At 47.7% G+C, this 11,233-nt stretch overlaps 1 long non-coding RNA gene across 1 annotated transcript; it reads left to right on the top strand.

The window, feature by feature from the left end:
• Positions 1-42: 42 nt before the first annotated feature.
• Positions 43-6,525, top strand: LOC143695139 (uncharacterized). The gene is made up of 2 exons (XR_013184085.1): positions 43-181; positions 3,110-6,525. It is a non-coding gene; the product is annotated as an uncharacterized LOC143695139 (long non-coding RNA).
• The last annotated feature ends 4,708 nt before the right edge of the window (positions 6,526-11,233 follow it).

Raw genomic sequence — 11,233 nt, forward strand, 5'->3', positions numbered from 1 at the left:
ATATATGAGATAGGCTTGGATATTGGACCAGAGGAGAGATCAGTCCCAGGAGGATGTTGGTACAGGAAAGGAGGCGGCTCTCGTTGCTCTGCCAGTGTAATGATGGTGCTCACACATGTAGGACTCCTCGGGTGCGGGGTATCCTTTGGTCTCTGGGCTAAACTGGCTACAAGGCATTCAAGTAAGTTTGCGTGCGGATGCTAAGCATAAACCCCCGTTTTGTAAAGGGGGAAGAAGAAGAAAAAAATCCTGATTTTTTTTTTTTTTCCCCCTCCCTTTGCCACAGCTTCAGTTCACGCCGGAGATCTCCGCGCTCCCCCCGGTCTCCCCCGCCGCGTCAGGCAGGACACCCCCTCCGCGGGGGGGGAAGGCTCCGCCGCGGCGCTTCCTCTCGTCGCCTCTCCGCGGCCGCGCCCGCCCGCGCCTCCGCCATCCAGCGCCGGGCTCCGCGCCCCCGCTCCGCAGCCGTGCGGCACCTCCGCGGCTGGGGCACGACTCGGGCCCGCGCCGGCCGCGGGGTGCGCTCCGGGGCCGCCGCTGCGCTGCGCTCCGCTGGGCTGCGCCGCTCCGCTGGGCTGCGCTCCGCGCCGGGCTGGCGGCGGCGGCGGCGGCGGCGGCGCACCGGGCCGGGCCCAGCGCCGCTCCGCGCCCCCCCCGCGCCCTGATTGGCCGCCGGGACAAAAGTTTCTGTGGCGACGGCGGCGCGGCGCGGTGACGGGCAGCGCTGTCCCATGTCGGGATGCTCCCGCCTCCGCGGGCGCGGCGGGGCGCGGGGGACGGCGCGCACCCGGCCCGGGCCGGCGGGGGGTGTGGGGGATGCGGCGGGGGAGAGAGAGGCGAGGGCAGCGTTTCCATGGCGATGTCTCCGGGCGCAGCCCCCCCGCCTCCCCGCGCGCAGACGGAGCGAGGGGATCAGCTGACACTTCATTAGCTGAGGACCTAATTATTGCTTATTGGAGCAAGAAACGCGCGCAGGGCCGTGGCGGAGCGCCGTCGGCCTCCGCGCCCCCGGCGGACATCCCCTCCGCCACCGCGCCCGCGCTGCCGGCGGAGCGGAGGAAGAGCCGGCGGTAGCGCGCACTTTGCGCCGCACCGGCCGGCGGGGCCGCGGCGGGCCCGGTGGGATCCCTGCGGGACACGTGGCCGCCGCTGGGCTGGGCTTTCCCCGGGAAACGGAGAGCGAAGCCGCTCCGCCGGGCGGGGGCCGGGCCGCGGGGGAGGCGGCGGAGGGGCCGAGCTCCCGCGGGGCGCCCCCTCCAGCGCTCCCCGCATCTCCCGGTGCCTCCGCGACCGGGCGCGCAGGCGGCTCCGGGGAGCGCAGCCGTGCCTTGGGCCCCGCGGGCGGGCGGGGGCTCGCCGGCCGTGCCCGCAGCATCGCACCCCGCGCTGCGGCGGCAGCGAGCGGCACCCGCCCCGGGTCGGCGCTCGGTGGGCGGGAGGGGAGCCCAAAATCCACCGCAACCCAAACGCGTGCCGTTTTGGGCTCAGGTCGCTGAAATGAAGAGGGCTGCGGGGTTCCTGGGCTGTGCCTCGGGTTTCTTCTGCAGAAATCCCACCTGTGTCTGGGTATCCAGTCTCTCGGGGCCTGGAAGGGCCCAGTGGAAAGGCAGCTGTGTGTTTTTCCTGCCCAGATCTAGGCAGTAGCGAGCACCTTAGTTCACTCTCGTGTCCTGCAGAAAAAGGCTTCCATGGGCTGTCGTGCTGTTTACACCGAGCCTGGATTTCTAGTGCAAAAGCTGAAGGTGCTAAGAGAACCAGGAGAAGCCCTTCCTCACATACCCCTGCCAGGACAAGCGGGTCCATTGGGCTGGCCCTGTGCATGGGCACCTTAACCTGGCCTCCATCTCCCCAGCTAACACAGCTCACACATACCTGTCCTCTCCTCTGTCCCACTCTTCCTTTTCCCCTCTTTCCCCTCTTCCCCCATTTCTATGTTTGCTTTTCTGCTTTCTGTCTGGAAACACCACCTCAGACACAGGCAAAGCTGGGACAAGACTATTGTTTAAAAGCAGTGCTCTGAAGGATGTTTCTGTTGCCAAAACCTTTCCTTCCATCTGTAAAATCTGAGAGGACAAGCTGGCACAATGGGCAGAGAAAAGTAGGACTTAGAGATAACCCAAGGAGGCTTGAGAGTTTTCGTTGGCCACAGGGCTCATAAATTATCTTGGCAGCCCCATTTTAGTGTTACAGGAGCACGGGACTCCCGTCCATCACAGGATGTAGAGGCGAGGCAGTAACAAAGGAACTGCTGTGCAGAAGGGGAGCAAGGGGAACCTCACTGAACTCTTACCCAGCAGGCTTTATGAGATGTAATATTGCTTTAATGTGCCATTAGATCTACATTTAGAAAAAGGGTCGTAACATGGATTGGGCTGCACTGCTAAACAATTCTGTCAGATAATTGTTCTCAACCCAGCCTCCTGCTGAGGGTCTCAGTAACTTCCGTATCACACTGATACTGTGCTGTGACTGAATCCAAAGTACGCACACAAAGCAAAGGGGATAAAGGAAGATGTGACAGGGCCAGGAGTGACGATCCAGACAGTTATAGAATGGATGAGTAAAATGCCTGAAATAAGCAGGCATGGTTTAGTAGATCAGAAAATAATTTGATATCCAGGAGTATCACTTTGGATCCTGTAAAGAGCCCTGTGCCTTCTCAGAAGAGACACATTCCTAAATTCAATCAAGCTTGGACCATGCCTTAGACCCCAGAAATATTATTTATTTTTTCAAACCGTTTCAAGGCAGGAAAGAGAATCATAGAATTCCAGAATGGTTTGGAAGGAATCTAAATGATCTTAACAATCATCTGCCATGGGCAGGGACACTTTCCACTAGACCAGGTTGCTCAGAACCCCATCCATCCTGACCTTGAACACCTCCAGGTAACACGCTGCGCAACCTGCTCCATCCAGTACATCACCACCTTTACAGTTTACAGTTCAGAACTTCCTTCTAATATCGAATCTAAGTCTTCATCTTAAGGCCATTCTCCCTTGTCCTACCACTACATGCCCTTGTGAAACAAACATGGGTGAAAACCACCTATGGGGATGGAGAGTAGAAACTTGGGTAATATGGATGGATTTCTTTCTCTGTTTTACAGTTAAGATTTTTGATTCGTGGTGATGGAAGATATGGATGTTTCATGACTGCTTCCAGTAATCACTTGGCCAGAAGTCCTAGGAGCATCCTGGAACCCCACCCACCCTGCCAGACAATGGATCAGCACAGGATACAAAAATTATGCTTACCATAAGGAATTGGTGATCTAAAGAAGGTCAATTTCATGGTACATGGCTTCATTTTCATATAAATATATGTTGTAGAGTGTATTTGCACAACCTATACTCATTACATATATATAATGTGTGTGTGTATAGTAACTTCAGCAGAATCTATACGGTGAATTTAGAGTGCAGATTTTTAATCTCCCATTTTGAGAACTTCTGATACTCTGAAAGTAGTACTATCGGATTATATTTAAATAAGAAAAACTACATGGGGTTAAGTTCACTGTCTGCTTTGTGGTGGGTTTTTGTTTCAGAATTAACAGAGTTTAATTACACAGTCTGGAATCTCCTTGCAATGAAAAGTGCTTGCACAGACCCTCCTTCTCTCAAGAGTTCTAATGACCACCTTGTTATAAATTATCAAATCGGTAGCCAAATTTGTAAAAAAATTTAACAAAGATTTATTAGATCCATACAAAAAAAAAAATAGAATTTCAAAAGACCACCACAGCCAAGACAGCGTCAGCCCTGGGTGCAGGCGCTGGGTGAACCGAGATCCGACTGACAAAGTGCCAGCATTTCCCCAGTGGTTCACCCCGAATGCTTCAAGCAGCCAGCTTATATACAGTTTATTCTGCCTGAGGCAGGGATGACCAAACGTTCCTTTGTGTCTCTTCACATGTAGAACTGGATCCATACATGTGCAGGAATAGACAAAGGTAGGTCCAGGTGTCCAGACGGATGTCTGAGCACCTCAGCGGAGTATTCGTATGTAGCAGAGTGATGCCAGTTCTTGAGTATGGTAGATGTAATCTGCTCAGGTGCAGGTCCTGTGAGCGATTCAGAAGTTCCACTGAAACTATCGATCATGGCCCCGGAAGGTTTCTTTCATACATTAACAGGCTTGATATTATCTTAATGTTGTCCAGGAACTAATTGAATAAAAATGAGACTCTGCTCCCAGCCAGGGTGATCACAGACATACCTTAGATTCTACAATATTTTATACACATATATAGCATGAATTATCTCTACCATATACTACAACCTGTTACTCAGCTGAAATTGAAGCTCCTGTGGCATCCTTGAGTAGAGGGACTGTGTTGGTCCTTCAGTGCCATGGAGTGAGGCTGTTCTGTGCTCTGCATTTGCAGAACTCACTTGCCTCTGCCAGAAAATGAAAGTTTCTCTCCTCTGGTGTGGAGACACCACGTCCGTGCCTTGCTGGCTTGATTGCTCTGCAGCCAGCCTGAAACAATACACCACCAACAGATGTGTGAACATTTCCATTCAGTGGAATGAAGTGTTAGTTGCAAAACAGAGTTTTGGCTATTTGAATTGCCTCATGTGCATCAAGCTGTGAAAGAGGCTTAAAGTAAATCATGAATATCATAAATACTGTATTTTTTGAATTATCAGCTCTAACAAGTCCACTGGCAATAGAAAGTGAAGACAGGCAGAATGGGACCTGATGTCTCTCACTGGAGTTACCAGGGTTTCTAGATGAAATTACAATCTTGCAGTGACATGGAACTGAGTCCACGGAAAAAGCTGAGAGTCATTTTCAAGAGACAAGTTTTTTAAACTTGCTGAAAAACAGAGAGTAGGTTTTTGGCTTAAATCTGTCATCTGACTTCTACCAAAGAGAAGTGTTTGGAAAACATGCACCATATTTCAGCACAGTGCTTGATATGGCATTACTGGATGGCTAAGGGTAGCCTTTGAGGATGCGAATGTCCTGTCTCTTGGGTTTTTTGTTCATTGACATAGCGAGAAAAAATTATTTTGACACTTCTGACTTGCCATGTCCATGAGTTATGTTGGAAAGCCTGTTTCTCTGCAGACTAAAAATCATCCATGCTGAACTGACAGAAGATGTGCTGAGGAATAAAGAACTGCAGCTCCAAATGGTTTGCTTTAAACTATGTACCTGGTGGTGCTTTTCCTCTCTTTTGGAGAGAATTTCAGTGGAAGTGTCCTGTTGTGTCCTTTACAGCCCAGTGATGGCAGCAACAATGAGCACTGCAAGCCCTAATGCTTGTGCAGGTGGAAGTCAGTGCTCATACACTGCATGGGCTTGACTGTGCTCTCTTCCTTTGGTCTCACATACCTGACAGACTCTTCTGAGTGGTTCGATAATCAGTCACCTGATTGCATTTGGGGAGGTAGGACTCTGCTGTGACACAGCTTCCCTGAGGACAAAATAGTCACCATTCCACCTACTGAAATTACTGGCAAAGGACCACTCTAGAAAGGTATCCTTGATGGTAATTCCAAGGTATTTGCTGCTTAGGAGAAACTACAGGTAGTCAGAAACTACAGGTAGTACTACTTGGTAGTACTAATGTATGAAAACTTCAAATGGAGGGAGGTTGTCTAGGTTTTGATTTATCTACTGAATGAGTTATCATGGAGCAAAGACTAAACTATTAATTGTTCAATTTTTTTTTCCTACAAATTGTTCCCAGTTCCAATATTCTTCTCTATTTTTCTTAAGGTACTGCTGATTTTGGAAAATTAAGATGAGGTAGGCCAAAGCAATGACTCAGAGATGGCTTATAAGAACCTACTTGCTAAATATTTGGGGGAAAGAGGCTGTATGTTTCTGGGTTTATAAAGGAATGTGAGAATGAATTCATGAAATGTGGGAATCGTGTCAACCAGTGTTCTGGTTAGGATCTTTTCACATAGAGTGATGTTATGATGCCAATGAGAATTATACTGGGATATATTCTGTCTTTATTTTTTAACAATCTTCTTTGGCGACATTTGGGATCCCTTGAGAAAATGCTCAAACTCACTTCCCCTTCATGCAGTTAGAAAACTCCAGACTTGGCTTCATTCTACAAAGCTGCTTTGCTTTAAGTAGCAGTTCTGCAAAACATAACTTCACATATTTCTTTTACTCTATGCTTTATTACTGAGAATATTTGCATGAAAACAGGGTCTTTGTTTAAAAGTTCCTGCTTCTTATTCATCACAGCTCGTTGAGTTGGAAGCAATTACGGTGCCCTGTACAGAAGGCTCCGATCCCTTCAGAACAGAAAAATATAAGCAAGAATTGACAAACTTGTAAGAATATAAGCTCTTGTTTTCATGAAAATTTCTTCATTTCCTTGGTAATAAAAAAGGAAAAGGGAGTAAATATGTGGCACACAATGAAAAAAAAAAGAAAAGAGAATGTTTCAAATGTCTTAAGGTTTGTATATGGGCACTGAAAATTTTTTATTGTTACAGTGACACATTCAACCTTGCTTATTTTCATCCTAAAGAAGGTGTGCACAAAGGATTTTGTGTGTGTGTGTGTGTGTATAGTATTTTTTATTCTTTCTACAGGTAATGTATCTTTCTCAGCTAAGGAAAAACTAATATAAACCAGCTACTAGAATACCACCCAGTGTGTTGTCTAAACCAAGGCAGGACTAATAAGGTAGTGCTGTAAATGCTAGCAGTCTATCTCTGTTAGTGTTCTCGACTTCATTGCCATGGAGGGAGATGTGATAATTGGAAAATGTTCCAGAAAGTTTCAGATATGGCTCCACAGCCATTGTGTCAGGCACTACCAGACAAAGTCAGCACTGGAACAGAGTGTGCTTAACCAGCTGCCATCATCCTGCTTACAACAGGATGGAAACCAGGGAGCAAGCAAAAATGAAGAGAATTTCTCAATCTGAAATATTTGGCAAAATGCAACATTAATCTCTCACTGGTATAAAATACCATCCAAATTTTACTTTTGCATTTGATCCATATATTTGCATCAGCAGCATGGGATCCTCCTGACTTCACAACATTATAGGCAATGATAACTAAAGACCAAACCAGAAGAAATTACTGTTGCATCTCATTGTAGATATTCCTTCCTTCACTGTTTTCACAGAATCACAGAACCACAAAATAAGCTGAGTTAGAAGGGACCCACAAGGATCATTGAGTCCAACTCCCTGCACAGCACCATGCCTGAGAGTCATACCACGTGCCTGAGAGCATTGTCCACTTTTTGAACTTAGCCAGTCTTGCTGCTTTGACCACTTCCCTGGGGAGCCTTTTCCAGTGCCCAGCCACCCTCTGGGTGAAGAATCTTTTTTCTAATATCCAATCCGAAACCTCCCCTGACATAACTTCAGGCCATTCCCTTCAGTCCTGTCACTGGTCACCACAAAGAAGAGATCAGTGTCTGCCCCTCATCTTCCTCTCACAAGGAAGTTGTAGACTGTGATGAGCTCTCCCCTCAGTCTCCTCCAGGCTGAGCAGACCAAGTGACCTCAGCCACTTCTCATACAGGTTCCCCTCTAGGCTCTTCATCATTTTTGTTGGCTCCTTTGGATTCTGTCTAATAGTTTAATGTCTTTCTTGTATTACCATGCCCAAAACTACACCCGATATTCAAGGTGAGGCCACCCCAGTGCAGAGCAGAGCAGGACAAGAGCAGCCCTTGCCTGGCTGGCCATGCTGTGCCTGATGCCCCCCAGGACAGAGTTGTCCCTCCTGGCTGCCAGGACACTGCTGACTCATGTTCAGGACCCCGGGACCCCCAGGTCCCTGTCCATGGCAGAGATTTCCAGCATCTCATTCCCCATCTGTGCATACATCCAGGGTTGTCCCCTCCCAGGTGCTAAAAACAGCACTCACCCTTTTTGAACTTCATATGATTGGTGTTTGCTCAGTTCTCTGATTTGTTGAGGTCTCTCTGCAGGGCCTCCCTGCCTTTGAGGCAGCAGCTCCTCCCAGTTTTGTATCATCTGTGAACTTGTTCAGTATCCCTTCCAGTCCTACGTCCAAGTGATTGATGAACATGTTGAAGAGCACAGGGCCAAGAATGGAACCTTACAGAACCCCACAAGTGGCAGGTCACCAGTCTGATGTCACCCCTCACTATAATCCTTTGTGCCTGACCCTTGAGCCAGTTGTTCACCCCTCAGATCATGTGTTTGTTTATCCAGCTGTGTGCTGGATGTTTTGTCTTGAAGGATACAGGGAGAGACAGTATGGAAAGCTCTACTAAAATCCAGAATGATTACATCAGCTGGCTTCCCTTCATCAACCATATGTGTTACCTTGACAAAAAAAGGAGAAGTCAGGTTTAATAAGCAGGACTTTCTCATGACTGTGACCAATGACTGTGTTGTCTTTCAGGTGTTTTTCAATACCTCCCAGAATAATCTTCTCCATAGCTTTTCCAGGCACTGAAGTGAGACTGACAGGCTTGTATTTCCAGCATCCTCCTTCTTACCCTTCTTGAAAACTGGGACAACATTTGCCATCTTCCAGTCAGCTGGGGACTTTTCCAGATTCCTGAGACTGCTTAGAAATCATTGAGAGAGGTTTTGAGATGGCAATCAGCCAGCTCTTTGAGAGTTCTTGGATGAGCACCATCAAGCCCCATAGATTTGTAGGGATCCAGCTGGAGAAGCAGTCCCACACAATTTCAGCATCAGCTGGGAGTTGATCATTCACACAGTCATGGTCCTCCAGCTCAGAGCACTGAGAGCCCCTTGGTCTGACATCTGTGTTGAAGACAGAGGCAAAGGGTTTGTTAAACACCTCTGCCTTGTTCAGGTCCCTGTTTGTGAGGTGACCATTTTCATCCTCTAATAAGACAATGTTATTTCTACTGCCTTCTGCCATTTATATTTGAAATAACTCTGTTTATTTTTTCCCACAAAAGCTGAGAAAAAATAAAAAGAGTTATTTCTGGAAGCTTCAACTCCAGCTGAACTTGGATCACACAAATTTTCTCCCTACAGGGCCAAACAGAATCTCTATATTCTTTCCATGTCAATTAACCTTGCTTCCGCTGGGCATACACCTTCCTTTTTAACCTTATTTCCAAGAGAAGAATCCAGTTCAGCCAAGCTGGCCTTTTGCCTCACCTGCTTGACTTCTGACATTTGGGAATTGCCTTCTCCTGTGCCCTTAGGAGGTGATGTTTAAAAAGTGACCAGCACTGATGGACACCAGCATCTGCAAAAATGTTTTCCCAGGGAGCTATACTTGGTAATTTTCTGAGCAGGCTGAAGTGTTCTCTCCTCATGTCCAGAGCTGAGGTTTTGCTGGCACTCTTCCTCCTGTCAACAGAGATTTTAAAATTGATCTCTTTGTGGTGGCTATGGCCAAGACAGCTGCCAATCTCCTCTTCACTCATGAGATCCACAATGTTGACAAGAAGCAGATCAAGGAGGGCACCTTTCTCAGTTGGCTCCCTTAGGACCTGTTTCACACAGTTGTCATCCAGGTTATTTAGAAATCTTCTGGCCTGTGTTGTACCTGCTGTGCAGTGCTCCCACTTGATTTCTGGCAAGTTGAAGTCCCCCTTGAGGACAAGGGCAGCTGACTTGGAAGTGTCCCTTAGTTCCTCATAAAATAATTTGTTGGCATCATTGTCCTGGCTAGGAAGTCTATAGTAGACTCCCACAATGACATCCACATTACTTTTTTTGTCCCTTGATCCTTATCCAGAGGCTCTCAACTGCACCTTTGCCAACTACAAGCTCCACACATTCTAACCCTTCTGTTACATACAGTGCCACCAGGTCCTTAACCCAACTGATCTTGTTATACGGCAGGGTCCCAGAATGGTCATTAGAAAAGTGCCCTTTCATAAATTGTGTTATGGTAGCTTTTGACTTGGTAACATTTAGGCACTGATTCAATGTTCTCCATAAATTTATCCTCAAAACACCAAATTAGTGTTGTTATTATCAACTTTAGGCAGCAGAACAGTATAAATGGTATCTGCCCTCACATGACTGTTCCCTGCTGCCCAAATGCAGCTTATTACTGGAGCACACACTCCTTACACTAGTCTGTCTGTTCCTGCTGAATAATTTTTACCCAGTATAACCCCATCCTGAACAATAACAAGAAAAGAAAGATCATTAATGTTAAAAAGTGAACACAAACAACCAAATTGCTTAAATAATTCCCATGGCAACTAGGAACTTAAAAATAGAAGTGGACTGCAGATCTCCATGGCCTTAAAGAACACCTCGTTCCAACCCCTCTGCCATGGTCAAGGACACCTTCCACTAGACCAGGTTGCTCAAAGCCCCATGCAGCCTGGCCTTGAACATTTCCATGGATGGGATAACCACAAGTTCTCTGGGCAACCTTTTCCAGTGTCTCACCATCCTTACACTGAATAATTTCTTCCTAAAATCTGATCTAAACTTGCCTTCTTTCAATTTAATGCTATTCCCCTTTGTCTGTTGCTACATGCCCTGGTAAAAGTTCCCTCTCCTGCACTCTTGTAGCCCCTCTTTAGGTACAGAAAGGCTGCTCTAAGGTCACCCCAGAACCTTCCTTTCTCCAGGCTGAACAACCCCAGCTGTCTCAGACTGTCCTCATAGGAGAGCTGCTCCACCCCTCTGATCATCTTCCTGTGGGACAGTGTCAAATGCTTTGCACAAGTCCAGGTAGATGACATCACCAATTTACATGAAGTAAAATTGGTCCAGACCTAAGAAGAACTTCTGGGTTGTCTTGTAGGGTTCTTCTGGATGGCTGGGTTGGTTTGTTTGTTGATCTCCTACTCTCCATGTGCTCTGGCTGGCTGGGTTATCCCTCAGGAGTGAGGAGAGGATCCCAGAACAAGGATGGTCCCTGCCAACAGTAGAGCAGTGAGACACTGCCACAAGTTAGGTAGAGAATTTTGGGGCATTATATGTAGAAATGCCCAGCACAGGGAGCCAGAGATAGTCATCATTGTGTCCTGCAAACCTCCCAGCCTGGGAATGCAGGCCTGGAGAGGGCCTCCTCACAGGTCCCACCTCCTGTAAGTACCTTGTACATTTTAGTAAACAATGGTCTACGGCTGTTCTGTTTTTCCCACCCGCTGTAGGGCTCTCCCAACCCCTTTTTGTCAATGTGGAAACATGCAGAAAGAAATAGAAGTCTGCAATAGTCTTCAACAATAGGGATTTAGCTGTAGTTCTAGTTTCTGGCTGTGCCCTTCCACAAGCAGTGCAACAAGGAGACACTAAGATGACAGCACTCAG

The sequence above is a fragment of the Agelaius phoeniceus genome, chromosome 1 (genome assembly GCF_051311805.1).
Source record: "Agelaius phoeniceus isolate bAgePho1 chromosome 1, bAgePho1.hap1, whole genome shotgun sequence".
Taxonomy (NCBI): Eukaryota; Metazoa; Chordata; class Aves; order Passeriformes; family Icteridae; genus Agelaius; species Agelaius phoeniceus.